The sequence below is a fragment of the Oncorhynchus mykiss genome, chromosome 7 (genome assembly GCF_013265735.2).
Source record: "Oncorhynchus mykiss isolate Arlee chromosome 7, USDA_OmykA_1.1, whole genome shotgun sequence".
NCBI lineage: Eukaryota > Metazoa > Chordata > Actinopteri > Salmoniformes > Salmonidae > Oncorhynchus > Oncorhynchus mykiss.
Window position 1 is genome coordinate 63,403,110 of NC_048571.1, and position 13,759 is coordinate 63,416,868.

General features: G+C 42.9%; 1 protein-coding gene across 1 annotated transcript in view; it reads left to right on the forward strand.

Annotated features, from left to right (window-relative positions):
• The window catches only part of LOC110528197 (retinoic acid receptor gamma-A), a 74,433-nt gene that overhangs the window by 31,162 nt on the left and 29,512 nt on the right, over positions 1–13,759 (forward strand). The window lies entirely within an intron of this gene.

Here is a 13,759-nt window from a genome sequence, read left to right on the forward strand (position 1 = left end):
GTTTCGCTGGCGACAGCCCAGCACTGCCTAGTGGCATAGGCTCAGGAAGCGGTGACTCGGCCATCTTCGATAGCACTTGTGCCAAGTCGGGAAGCCTCGGGTTCTCTCAGCAACGAGACCATCGGGAGCTTCCGGGATAACTCGGAGGCAAGGTGGGATCCCTGGGCGTGCATGAAAAATCACATTTCCTCTCCCTCCGTCGTTCCCGTAATTGCCCATCGTAATTGCCCATAATTGCTGCCAATGTGCGGAAATCCACCGCATAATCAGCTACACTGCGGGAGTCCTGCCAAAGCTGGATCTCCGGGCCTCTCGCCCGAGAACGGGGCATCAAATACCTTCCTCACTTCTCCCACAAACCCCTCCAGACTAGCGTGTATTGTTCCGACCGGCTGTTGTTACCACACGGCAGTAGCCCAGGTGAGAGCCCTCCCGGACATCTCGGCTCCCGAGAAGGTGGAGTGACCGATGAGATGGCACTGCTAGCAGCTGAGTTGCCGAGGAGCTGTGTGGTTACCACCTTGATAGGCGGCTTTCAAGACAACCTGTGGAATTGCTCCAGCAAACTGTCCAACGCCCTGTCATAGCATTCAGACAATGTTTGGACCCCCTCCACAAGGCCACAAAGCCTTGTGCCTACCGATGTTGGCCGATGGTGGCCCGATAGTGGCTCGGTGGGTGGAGATGGCATTGCGCATCTGGCCCCGGTCTGCTGGGTCAGTCAAGGCCAGTTTGTACTATCAGGAATCAAGGTAAGACCCAGATGCAGACACATTGAATTGACAATAGTAGCGTCCCACCTGGCTAACATCCGGCGAAATAGCAGAGCGCAAAATTCAAAAATACTAAATTCAAATATTTAACATTCTTGAAAATATATGTGTTATACATCAAAATAAAGCTGAACTTCTTGTTAATCCAGCCGCTGTGTCAGATGTCAAAAAGGCTTTACGGCGAAGGCACACCATGCGATTATCTGAGGACAGCGCCAGGCATACAAACACATGAAAATCATTTTTCAAACAGGCAGGTGCGACACAAAAGTCAGAAATAGCGATATAATTAATGCCTTAAATTTGATGTTCTTCTTCTGTTGGAACTCCAAGATGTGCCACAAACATCACAAATGGTCCTTTTGTTCGATAATGTCCTTCTTTATGTTCCAAAAATGTCAATTTATTTGGCGCGTTTGATTCAGAAGTACACCGGTTTCAACTCACCAAACATGCCTACAAAGTATCTAATAAGTTACCTGTAAACTTGGTCCAAACATTTCAAACAACATTCCTAATCCAACCACAGGTACCCTAAAACGTAAATAATCTATAAAATTTAAGACGGAATAAACTGTTTCTAATACCGGATAAAAAACAATGTGGAGCGCGCTCCTGTTCAAGCACACCGAAACAGTAGAGTTCACCTGGAGTGACACTTACAGTGGGGCAAAAAAGTATTTAGTCAGCCACCAATTGTGCAAGTTCTCACACTTAAAAAGATGAGAGAGGCCTGTAATTTTCGTGATGGTAAATGCCCATTGAAACATATTGCAAATGGACAACCGTGCACCTGGTGATTGGAAACGGGTTACCAGGAGCACATTTAAAAAATGTTTTTAATGCCTTTAGGGGGGTGCAAGGGTTCTACGGTTGGGTATGGAGCACCACGCACCCATTGCCAATTCAATATGGGGCAACCCTGGTCATTTTGGACATTTTTCAATAAAATTAAAAAACAACAGAGTCCTACTTCTTCCTCATCATACATGACAAATAGACCATCTAAGTTGATTCATGGCTTAACATAGTGCTATGTATCATTTGGGCAGTATAAATGCCATTTGGACATGGTTCACTGACTTTTGGGTTTGGAAACCGACTTCCTATGATCATATATGGCAAATGGACATAACATCCTGATTTGGCACTTTCGATACTTTCATATTGCATTTGGACATTTGTAATGGCATTTGGCAATGGTTTACTGAATTTTGACTTGGACTTTTGACTTCCTATGAAATCATATTGCAAAACATATGTCTTATGGACAATTTAAAAAATTATGAGAATAAAATATGACAAAAGTATGTTCATACATGTGTAATTGACAACAAATAAATCTAAAGAATTTCGAAAAAACGGCCAAGAAAGTACTTTTTTAAGGGGGTAATACGTTTTTGAAATAATTTTTACGCTTTCAAAATTTGACCCTTGGGTCTTGACTTGTATTACATTTGCAATATGAAAATTTACGATGGAGCGCGCTCGCCATCTATTGATTTTTTGCTGTGTGACACTTGGCATTTGCCATATGGCATTTGCAATCAGTTTTGAATGAAACAACGTCCATTTGACTGGTATTGTATATTGTGTATATGTTTCGTACGGTGCCAATTAGATCCCATTCATTTTTGTTCATTTCAGGGAGGTATTCCCTTACAATGAATGGGACTACTTCTTAATTTCTCAAAAGAAAAACATTGAACAATTTCTAAAGACTGTTTACATCTAGTGGAAGCCATAGGAACTGTAACCAGGTTCCTAATAATAAGGGTATCCCATAGAAAATCCTATGACCTCAATTGTTTTGTCCTCAGGGTTTCGCCTGCCAAATCAGTTATGTTATACTCACAGACATTTTAACAGTTTTAGAAACTTTAGAGTGTTTTCTATCCAAATCTACCAATTATATGCATATCCTAGCTTCTGGGCCTGAGTAACAAGCAGTTTATTTTGGGCATGCTTTTCTTCCGGATGTCAAAATACTGCCCCCTACCCAAGAGATGTTAATATTCCAACGGGGCAGGCAATAGACAGGTTAAGGCAGGCAGGGGTCAGTAAACCAGAGGAAGGGCAACGGTACCCGATGGCAGGCATGCTCAGGGTCAGGGTAGGCAGAGGTCAACAATGAATTTGTAAAATAAATTCTCTCATCTCGAAATTGCCATAGTTTTGATCAGGAAAAATAGGTTGTTGACAAATATTTTTCGTCATAGTTATTGTTGACAAAATTAACACTGCATCTTACCACTAACCTTAAAACCCCCATACCATTGAATTACTTAACCAATCATGGTTGTTGCGCTGTAAAAACAAAGGAGAATTACAGGGAGAATTTACGTTTGCGGTTGGGGGAATTAATGACAAATGTTAGGGGAACTAAAATGACGATGAGGTTAGGTGAATTTACATAGCAGGTGAGGTGAATTAGGTTGAATTTGGAATAAGGGTTTAGGGGAAAAGTTAGCTAAAATGCTACAATTGTCCCTGATAGGACTCAAACATGCTTGGCTGGATATTTTGGTTTGATAGTGGTTTCAAGTTAGCCCTGGCTGCCTAAACCAGTGGTTCTCAAACCTCTCCTCGGGGAACCCCAGAAGTTCCATGTATTTGATCTATTCTAGAGGTACCTCACCTGATTCAACATGTCAACTAATCAACAAGTCATTGACTACATGAATCAGGTGAACTAGTTCAGGTCTCCAACAAAATTGTTAATCTTCTGGGGGTTCCCGAGGAGAGGTTTGAGAACCACTGGCCTAAACAGCCAAACATTGGGGTGTTGGTTTAGCGTTCAGTCAGAATACGGCATTAAGACATATGCATATTTTAGTTTAGTGTCCACTTGGAAGCTATGAATAGACTTATTTTTGCTGAGCCAGATTTTCTTCTAAATTGTCATTACCTTGAACATTTTGGACTATTCTAACTTATATATGTTGTCGTTCCTTTGAAACTTTGTTCAACTACAGAATGTTTTCCCATCTTGTCTCGCTTTTTGTCTAAGAAATCCCACTGGGCACAGACGTCAGTTCAACGTCTAGTTTTGATTATCATTTGGTTGTTGTCAACTAATGTGAATTCAACGTGAAATCAACACCATGTCAATGGATTTAGGTTAAACGTTGGGTGAAAAAAAATCTGAAATGACCTTACATTGATGACTTTTTGCAAATCCAATCTGTTTTCCAAGTCATTATAGAGTTTTGGTGTTTAAATGACATGGAAACAACATTGATTCAACCAGTTTTTGCACAGTATCTCTTTGTCTTGAATATGGATCAATGGTATGTGACTTAAACATAAACAGACTTGAATCCGAACCCACAACTTTATCTGGTCTGACAATCTGATAGAATCATTTAGTTCACAACTGAAAAGCCTGTTAAGTTTTACAACCAGCATAGTCCTTTCCAAACAGCTCATATGCAGTGCACCTGTAGGTCTACTATACTGTACTTCAAATGTCAAAATCAAATCAAATTTTATTTGTCACATACACATGGTTAGCAGATGTTAATGCGAGTGTAGCGAAATGATGTGCTTCTAGTTCCGACAATGCAGTAATAACCAACGAGTAATCTAACCTAACAATTTCACAACAACTACCTTATACACACAAGTGTAAAGGGATGAAGAATATGTACATGAAAATATATGAATGAGTGATGGTACAGAACGGCATAGACAAGATGCAGTAGATGATATCGAGTACAGTATGTACATATGAGATGAGTAATGTAGGGTATGTAAACATATAAAAGTGGCATTGTTTAAAGTGGCTAGGGATACATGTATTACATAAAGATGGCAAGATGCAATAGATGGTATAGAGTACAGTATATATATATGAGATGAGTAATGTAGGGTATGTAAACATTATATTAAGTGCCATTGTTTAAAGTGGCTAGTGATACATTTTTTACATCAATTTTTCCATTGTTAAAGTGGCTGGAGTTGAGTCAGTATGTTGGCAGCAGCCACTCAATGTTAGTAGTGGCTGTTTAACAGTATGATGGCCTTGAGATAGAAGCTGTTTTTCAGTCTCTCGGTCCCTGCTTTGATGCACCTGTACTGACCTCGCCTTCTGGATGATAGCGGGGTGAACAGGCAGTGGCTCGGGTGGTTGTTGTCCTTGGTGATCTTTATGGCCTTCCTGTGACATCGGGTGGTGTAGGTGTCCTGTAGGGCAGGTAGTTTGCCCCCGGTGATGCATTGTGCAGACCTCACTACCCTCTGGAGAGCCTTACGGTTGTGGGTGGAGCAGTTGCCGTACCAGGCGGTGATACAGCCCGACAGGATGCTCTCGATTGTGTATCTGTAAAAGTTTGTGAGTGCTTTTGGTGACAAGTCAAATTTCTTCAGCCTCCTGAGGTTGAAGAGGCGCTGCTGCGCCTTCTTCACCACGCTGTCTGTGTGGGTGGACCAATTCAGTTTGTCCGTGATGTGTACGCAGAGGAACTTAAAACTTACTACCCTCTCCACTACTGTCCCGTCGACAGTGTGGAGAAATTGAGCTAAATGCAGATTTGATACATCCTCAAGAGAAGTCAATAAAACTATATTGCATTACTAAGCCCTTCAATAATATGGCATTTAAGAGTGAAAACATATGTTATCTGAAATATGTTGTTTGTGTAAAGGTTAAGAATTTATCACTTTTATGAGCCTAAAATCGTAAAACGCTATGTTTCTCACAGAGAAGAGCAATTATTATCAATAACATGGTTGTTTGACCAAATATCACATAGACCTACAGCACTCTCTGCTCCCACTTGTGGATGTGGAAGGGTACAATTACATAAATACCAACACACACACACAAATACACATACACACACATACACAGACACCGACACACACACATATACAGACACACTCACAGACACAAACACAAGTTCTGCTGTCATATAAGCTTGCTGATCTTGGAGGAATTTTGCCTCTTACAGGCGGTCTGGTCGGAAGCGGTCAGCAATGAGATGGAAGACAAAACGTTTCAAATGAATGCCACATTTTGATGGAAAGAAACCACTAGGATGGCCCAAAAGTAAAGGTTACTTTAGTACTGAAAGGGACCCAGGACAAACAACACATTGTGTCTAATTTGTTTTTTAAATATAAAATCGGATTTGGAATGTTGGGTCTGGTCCAAGCCTTCAACCAGCAGAGGCCTGTTTGTGTGTGTGCGTGTGTGTGTGTATGCGTGTGTGTGTGTGTGTGTGTGTGTGTGTGTGTGTGTGTGTGTGTGTGTGTGTGTGTGTGTGTGTGTGTGTGTGAGAGTGCTCAAGAGAAGGATGGACTGTGTCTATGGAGAAAGATAATTGCATAATCTAAGTCAGTTGATTAAATTCTGGTTGAAAAATGTTGCGTTCGAGACCACCTAAAGTGAGACCGATTTGAGGACAAAGACCAGAGCAAATTGAGTCCAAGTCAAGACCAAGACTGGGAGAGAGGCGAGGGGTCCAAGACCAAGTCGAGACCGAGACCAGAAAAATGTGAGTCCAATTCAAGACCATGGTAGTATTTGTGTCAAATCGTCAATATGTGGTCTTGAGGCTGAGTGGTAGGCTACAACACTGGAGGAGGGTAGATGATGGTGATGGAGTCTACTGATGATCTTGTAGAGGGAAAGTCTGGGATTCAGCCGGAGTCTTACAGTCTATGGACTTCTCCTCTTCCACCCTGTGTAGCAGAGTTCAGAATAGTAGCCAGTCGTCCTCACTACAAGCCCTCTGACTCAGTACTGCTGTATTCCTCCTTCCTCTATAATTTATCTCATGCTTCAGACGACTCCTCCAATGATCAGGAACTGGTAGCCAAGTGAAACATGGTTCCATGGTTGCCATGACGCCATGAGTTCGCATAGGCAGAGAGCTCTGTAAACATTGTACAAATTTGTTTTTAATTACATTTTTCAAGAAACTTTTTTGGGGGGTTTTGGTAACTTAATAAGGGTTGATCTGAAATATCTGGTGGCAAACCACGGAGTTGCAGGCATAATGATGGCTTGGCTAGCTAACAAGCTAGCTAGATAGATTTGCTCCAGGAACCAGCTAATGGTATTTGAATGATGCGTTCACATCACCAGCTTTTCGTTCCACCTATCCCGGTTCCTGGAAGGGTGTGGACTGCAGTGTGAGGGAATGGTAGAGGCTCGCCTTGTAGGGGACTGTTCCAGACTGTTGAGGTGTGGTGGTCTTTTCTGGAGCTTTTAAGCCCCGCTTCCACTAGCACTTAAAATTAGGGCCAAATTAGGGTTGGCTAGAATGGAATTCTCAAATTGAAGCTTGGACAAGGGAATCCCAGGCCAACACAGTCCAGTTTCACAACTGGTGCCAGCTCGATTAGAATTCGCCTGGTGACGCTGTTACTATGAAACCACCAGCTGGTCACTAAACCCTTAATAAAAGTGTTTAATCAACAACAACAAAACATTGGTGCCAAAAAAAAGTTCAAACAAAAGTACAATATTTACAGATCTTTCTGCCTAAGCTTACTCTTGGTGCCATGGCAAGAGGCAACTACAGAACACAGGCTACTTCAAAATAACAGGAGGAAATACACCGAAATCAGAGAATGAGTCCATTCTCTCTGAAGAAAACACTGATTGTTATTTGTATTCGTTTTTAAATGTAGTTGTTTAGAAGAGAAACTTGAGTCAGGCAGAAAATCAAAACAAATGTACAGAGGGGCCGCACAGGGAGCGTGGGCAAATCTGCATGATGACAGATGCAGATAAAGGATCCCTTGACAAGAGATTGACACAAACCTCAACCAATGAAAATTGGTCTGGTCTTGAGAGCGAGGTGGTCCAATGGAGTTCAGTGAGTGGTTGCAGTCTGAAGAAGAGGGTGGGGCATAAGCTCTCTAATTTGCACTAATGCACGCTTTTGCTGATCTCTTCCTGATCCAAAGCTCTTCCTGGCTTTGTCCATCATCCTCTGACTGTTATTTCCAATCTCCAATGTCAAGATTACTATAAGTTTTCGAACTTTAGAACGATCCACAGTCTGATACACAGGCTTGAACTGATGAGCAAATGCTTTAGGCCAGTTCTATTCTCACAACACAATATACACCCATTTTGAGCTAGTCACACATTGTCCTCAGCAATGTTTCAGTGTTGGGCCTCGACTTGGGTGTGTGTGCGTGTATGTGTGTGTGTGTAGGGCAGGGCTTGTGTGGTGTTATGTGTCTTTGTCATCACATGCGCTCAGTTTCAGCATGTCCAAACACACACACACACCACTGCCAGCCTGCTCTCAAAGGAACTGAAGGCTATGCATTCCAACACAAGCAAATGCCACACAAAATGCAGACAAAAGTTCTATAGTCCTGTAATTGCAACCATAATTGTGACTGCAGCCTTATTGATGAACACATTGTGACTTGTGCCAAGGCTGTTAGTGCTGGTGTTATGAGAGACTGAGAAAGACCATTGTTCTGGCCTGTGTGTGTTTGTGTCAGAAATGACAACAGGATGAATAGCTGAGAAACCAGATACTGTGAAGAGCTGGAATGTGAATGTGTGCAGTGTGTGTGTGTGTGTGTGTGTGTGTGTGTGTGTGTGTGTGTGTGTGTGTGTGTGTGTGTGTGTGTGTGTGTTAAAAAAATTGTTGGAGAGAGAGAAAAAGAGCGAAAGAAACAGAACGAAAGAAACCGAGCGGGAATGGGCCACCCTTTTCCTGTCTGCATTCTCTCTTTAGTTTTTGTCTCTTTTTCCTCAGTCCTGGGCTTGGGGGCTTTAGGGGAGGGATTATTGAGGGGGTAGGGGGGGCTGTAATTGTCTCAAGGTGTGGAGAGAACAGACCAGGCTGAGAATCTGCAGCTACGCTCCCTTCTGTGTGTGTGTGTGTGTGTGTGTGTTTGTGTGTGTGTGTGTGTGTGTGTGTGTGCGTGTGTGTGTGTGTGTGTGTGTGTGTGTGTGTGTGTGTGTGTGTGTGTGTGTGTGTGTGTGTGTGTGTGTGTGTGTGTGTGTGTGTGTGTGTGTGCGCACGCGTATACGTGCGTGCCTGCGTGTGTGTGTGTGTCCTGCGTGTTGAAAGACAGGTAAAAATGTTGCAACTGGGAGAGGGAAAGGTTTTGAGGGGGACATAGAGGGGAAAGTTACATGAACCAAGCAAAGCTGAAAAGGCAAAAAGAGGCCGTAGCATCACGTAAATAAGGACTTTTTCCTTGGAAGTTTTACTATTGTTCCATAGGGAGAAAAATGAGGGACAGTAGAGAAAAAGAGAGGAGTAAGAATAATAGAGAGAAAAATGCAACAGTACATAAACCGAGTGGTGAGGATATTGACAGTAAACCTGTGATAATACACTAAGGCTAAATCTAATCGGATAATGAAAAAAGAAATGTAAAAACAAAGAGATCGGACGAAAAGTGAGCCAGGGAAACAACAGAAACCAGGGAGGGAGGGAGGAGAACGGCAGGAGAAGTCTGGAGGGGGGAGTTAGTTCCCCACTGGGGGTTTCTTCAAGAGTTCATCTCTCTTGAACGAGGGAAGGGAAAGGGAGAAGGGATGGGGGTGGAGTTGACCATATAGAGAAGTCACAGCACCAGATTTAAGTTGGCTTGCGGGGGAAAGTGTGGTTTTAATGGGGCTGAAATAGCCAACAACCCCAGGACTGGGCAAACCAACTGAATTGATTTGAATAAATGCAATTATAAAACAACACAAGCCAGATGAAGTGGAAAGAGAGAGTCCGAGAGGTGAAAACACAAACCCACAGGAGAGAGAGAGAGAGAAAGACAGAGAGAGAAGGGGAGGGGAGAGAGAGAGGAAGAGGGAGAGGTAGAGCAGGAGAGAGGCAGGGAGGGTGTATTATAGGTGACAGGTGAACATACTGTACACACAGCTGACAATGCTTGTGTTGATTTATGGAACATGCTCCTCTCTTAACATGTTATGAAATAACTTCTGTATCAGTTAAAATGACTTCCCCACTCTTTAACACATCACGGGTCAGCCACTACTTGGGTCAGTGGCTGAAACTTTGTCAGTAGCGGTTTAGTCTACGTTGCCGCTGTGCTTTTTGATGTGTTTGGTCAAACCCTTTGTTGTGTTTGAAGTTGGTAATCAGAGAGGAAAAGTGAACGACACAGTGTGTACTAGTATGGGCAGCAGTAACGAGACCTGAGACTCATTCCAATAAAAGCAGGACATAATTAAGGAGGGTAGAATGAGAGAGTGAGGCGAAAACAAAGAGAGAGAACGAGACTGTGTGTGTGCAGCCTAGCGGTTAAGAGTGTTGGTCTAGTAACTGAACGATCACTGGTTCAAGTCCAAGAGCTGACGATTAATGTGCCCTTGAGCAAGGCACTTAACCCTAAGTCACTCTGGATAAGAGTATCTGCTAATGACTACTGTGTGTGTGAAATAGAGGGATGAGATGAGATGGGTGGAACATTTATGATAGTCAACCAAAGAACAAGCATGATTTGACCTTTATTTAACTAGGCAAGTCAGTTAAGAACAAATTCTTATTTTCAATGACGGCCTAGGGTTATAACTGCCTGTTCAGGGGCAGAACAACAGACTTGGACTTTGTCAGCTCGGGGATATGAACTTGCAACCTTTTGGTTACTAGTCCAACACTCTAACCACTAGGCTACCCTGCCGCCTCCATGATATAGAAATTAGGAGTAAATATCAGATTGCCACCTTAAAATGACAGTCATAAGCTATGGTCATCATGGGCAGTTGTTGCATAATCCACTTACTTGGGAAAGTTGCACAATACTGTGTAATTCATTAAACCCCCTCTCTGGGTCATCAGGTTGAACTGTGTGTGTGTGGTTTCCTCCCCACGGCACTGTCATCTGAAGTCTCTGTGGTGCCTTCACCCTACATGCAGTGACCATCAGAAATGATCCATCTGTCACTTAATGCAAGCTAAGTGTGGTACACTCAGGCTCAGCATTAATTTACAATAAGATGGCACTCTTCTCTTAACATTGTGTTTTGACTCAGTACATGTGCCCTCCCTTTGGAACACTATGAAGTGGTGTTTGGGACACATTCATTTGTATTGTTGGAACCCTAGAGTGGAACAGGGAGCCTCAAGTCTGTGTGGGTCTCAACTTCCGGACTAGTCTCTGTGCTGTTGTGCTGTTTGTTACTACTTGGCTATCTGCCAAACTTAATACATTTACGAACATCTTAGTTTTTATCCTCGCTCAACTTTTTTCATTCAACTTTTTCACCCCGGACGCTTTATCTAGACATTGTTCTACAGGACCTTCACCAGCCGAAAAAAGAAAAGTAGTAACATTAACACTATGCCATCTACTGTAATTGCAGTCGCTATACTCATAATATACAGCAGAACTATCGCCTTATGGGGAGGATAGCCGTGTTGCAAGCCCAGCTTCAGATGCAATTGTTAGTCAAGGGCAATTTAAGTGTAGGAAAGGATGAACCAGAGTCTGTGCCACCAGTAAGTACAGATGGTAATATAAATTCCCCCATACAGTCCCCGCAATCTGACTATTTTCTCTAGGCTTCTGGAAAGAAAAGCTGTTGGCATGCTCTACCTGTGTCGCTCATTCAGCCGACAGAAACCGGTTCTCCCTATTAAGCAACGAGTCGGAGTCAGAGGTCGAGCCTTCTCAGGTCTGAGCCCCCGAAGCCTCCCACAATTAGCTCGGACAAATTGAAAACTCTAGTCATTGGCAACTCCATTACCCGCAATATTAGACTTAAAAAGAATCATCCAGCGATCATACACTGTTTACCAGCGGACAGGGCTACCGACGTAAAGGCTAATCTGAGGATGGTGCTGGCTAAGGCTAAAACTTGCGAGTGTAGATAGTTTAGTTATATTGTTATCCACTTCGGCACTAGTGACGTTAGGATGAAAAGGTCAGAGGTCACCAAGTGCAACATAGCTTCCATGTGTAAATCAGCTAGAATGTGTCGGCATCGAGTAATTGTCTCTGGCCCCCTCCCAGTTACGGGGAGTAATGAGCTCTATAGCAGAGTCTCACAGTCAATCGCTGGTTGGAAACTGTTTTCTGCCCCTCCCAAAAGATAGAATTTGTAGATAATTGGCCCTCTTTCTGGGACTCACCCACAAACAGGACCAAGCCTGGCCTGTTGAGGAGTGACGGACTCCATCCTAGCTGGAGGGGTGCTCTCATCTGACCTATGAACATAGACAGGGCTCTAACTCCTATAGCTCCACAATGAGATAGGGTGCAGGCCAGGCAGCTTAGTGGAGTCTGCCACCGTGTCTGTGCCTCGATCTAGGTTGGGCAAAACAAAACATGGTGGTGTTCGCCTTAGCAATCTCACTGGAATAAAGACCTCCTCCATTCCTGTCATTATTAAAAGAGATTGTGATATCTCACATCTCAAAACAGGGTTACTTAAAATGTTAGATCCCTCACTTCCAAGGCAGTCATAGTCAATGAACTAATCACTGATCATAATCTTGATGTGATCGGCCTGACTGAAACATGGCTCAAGCATGATGAATTACGGTGTTAAATGAGGCCTCTCCTCCTGGTTACACTAGTGACCATATCCCCCGCGCATCCCGCAAAGGCGGAGGTGTTGCTAACATTTATGACAGCAAATTTCCATTTCCAAAAAGAAGTCATGAAATCTATGTAGCCAACTCAATCATTTTTTATAGCTCCTGCTTACAGGCCTCCTGGGCCTTATGCAGCATTCCTCAATGAGTTCCCTGAGTTCCTATCAGAACTTGTAGTTATGGCAGATAATAAAAATCAAAAAAAATATATTTGGTATTTTTTTTAATTCACATGGAAAAGTCCACAGATCAACTCCAAAAGGCTTTCGGAGTCATCATCGACTCAATGGGTTTTGTCCAACATGTCTCCGGACCTGCTCATTGCCACAGTCATACTCTGGATCTAGTTTTGTCCCATGGAATAAATATTGTGGATTAAAATGTTTTTCCTCATAATCCTGGACTATCGGTCCACCATTTTATTACGTTTGCAATCGCAACAAATGTAATTTAACCTTGCATAATACCCTAGATGCAGTCGCACCCCTAAAAACAAAAAACATTTGTCACAAGAAATTTGCTCCCTGGTATACAGAAATACCCGACCCCTGAAGGAAGCTTCCAGAAAATTTGAACGTAAATGGTGCTCCTCCAAACAGGAAGTCTTCCCTACTAGCTTGGAAAGACAGTACTGTGCAGTATCGAAGAGCCCTCACCGCTGCTCGATCATCCTATTTTTCCAACCTAATTGAGGAGAATAAGAACAATCCAACATAAAAAAAATTGTAATGTCGCAAAGCTAACTAAAAAGCAGCATTCAACAAGAGAGAATAACCTTCACTTCAGCTGTGATAAATTCATGAACTTATTCGATGAAAAGATTACGGACTCCGCTTTTAATCTGCTTATTTCTCCAAAGCTCAGTTGTCCTAAGTCTGCACAGAACTGCCAGGACCTGGGATCAATGGAGACACTGACATTTTTTTAAATCTCTTGACACATTCATGAAAATAGTCATGGCCTCTAAACCGTCAAGCTGCATACTGGACCCTATTCCAACTAAACTACTGAAAGAGCTACTTCCTGTGCTTGGCCCTCCTTTGTTGAACATAATAAACGGCTCCCTATCCACCGGATGTGTACCAAACTCACTAAAAGTGGCAGTAATAAAGCCTCTCTTGAAAAAGCCAAACCTTGACCTGGAAAATGTTTTAAAAAATATCGGCTTACATCGAATCTCACATTCCTCTCAACATTTTTTGAAAAAGCTGTTGACATTTACTCCTGACGTGTTGCACCCTCTACAACCACTGTGATTATTATTTTACCCTGCTGGTCATCTATGAACGTTTGAACATCTTGAAGAACAATCTGGCCTTAAATGGCCACGTATTCTTATAATCTCCACCCGGCACAGCCAAAATAGGACTGGCCACCCCTCAGAGCCTGGTTCCTCTCTAGGTTTCTTCCTAGGTTCCTGCCTTTCTAGGGAGTTTTCCTAGCCACCGT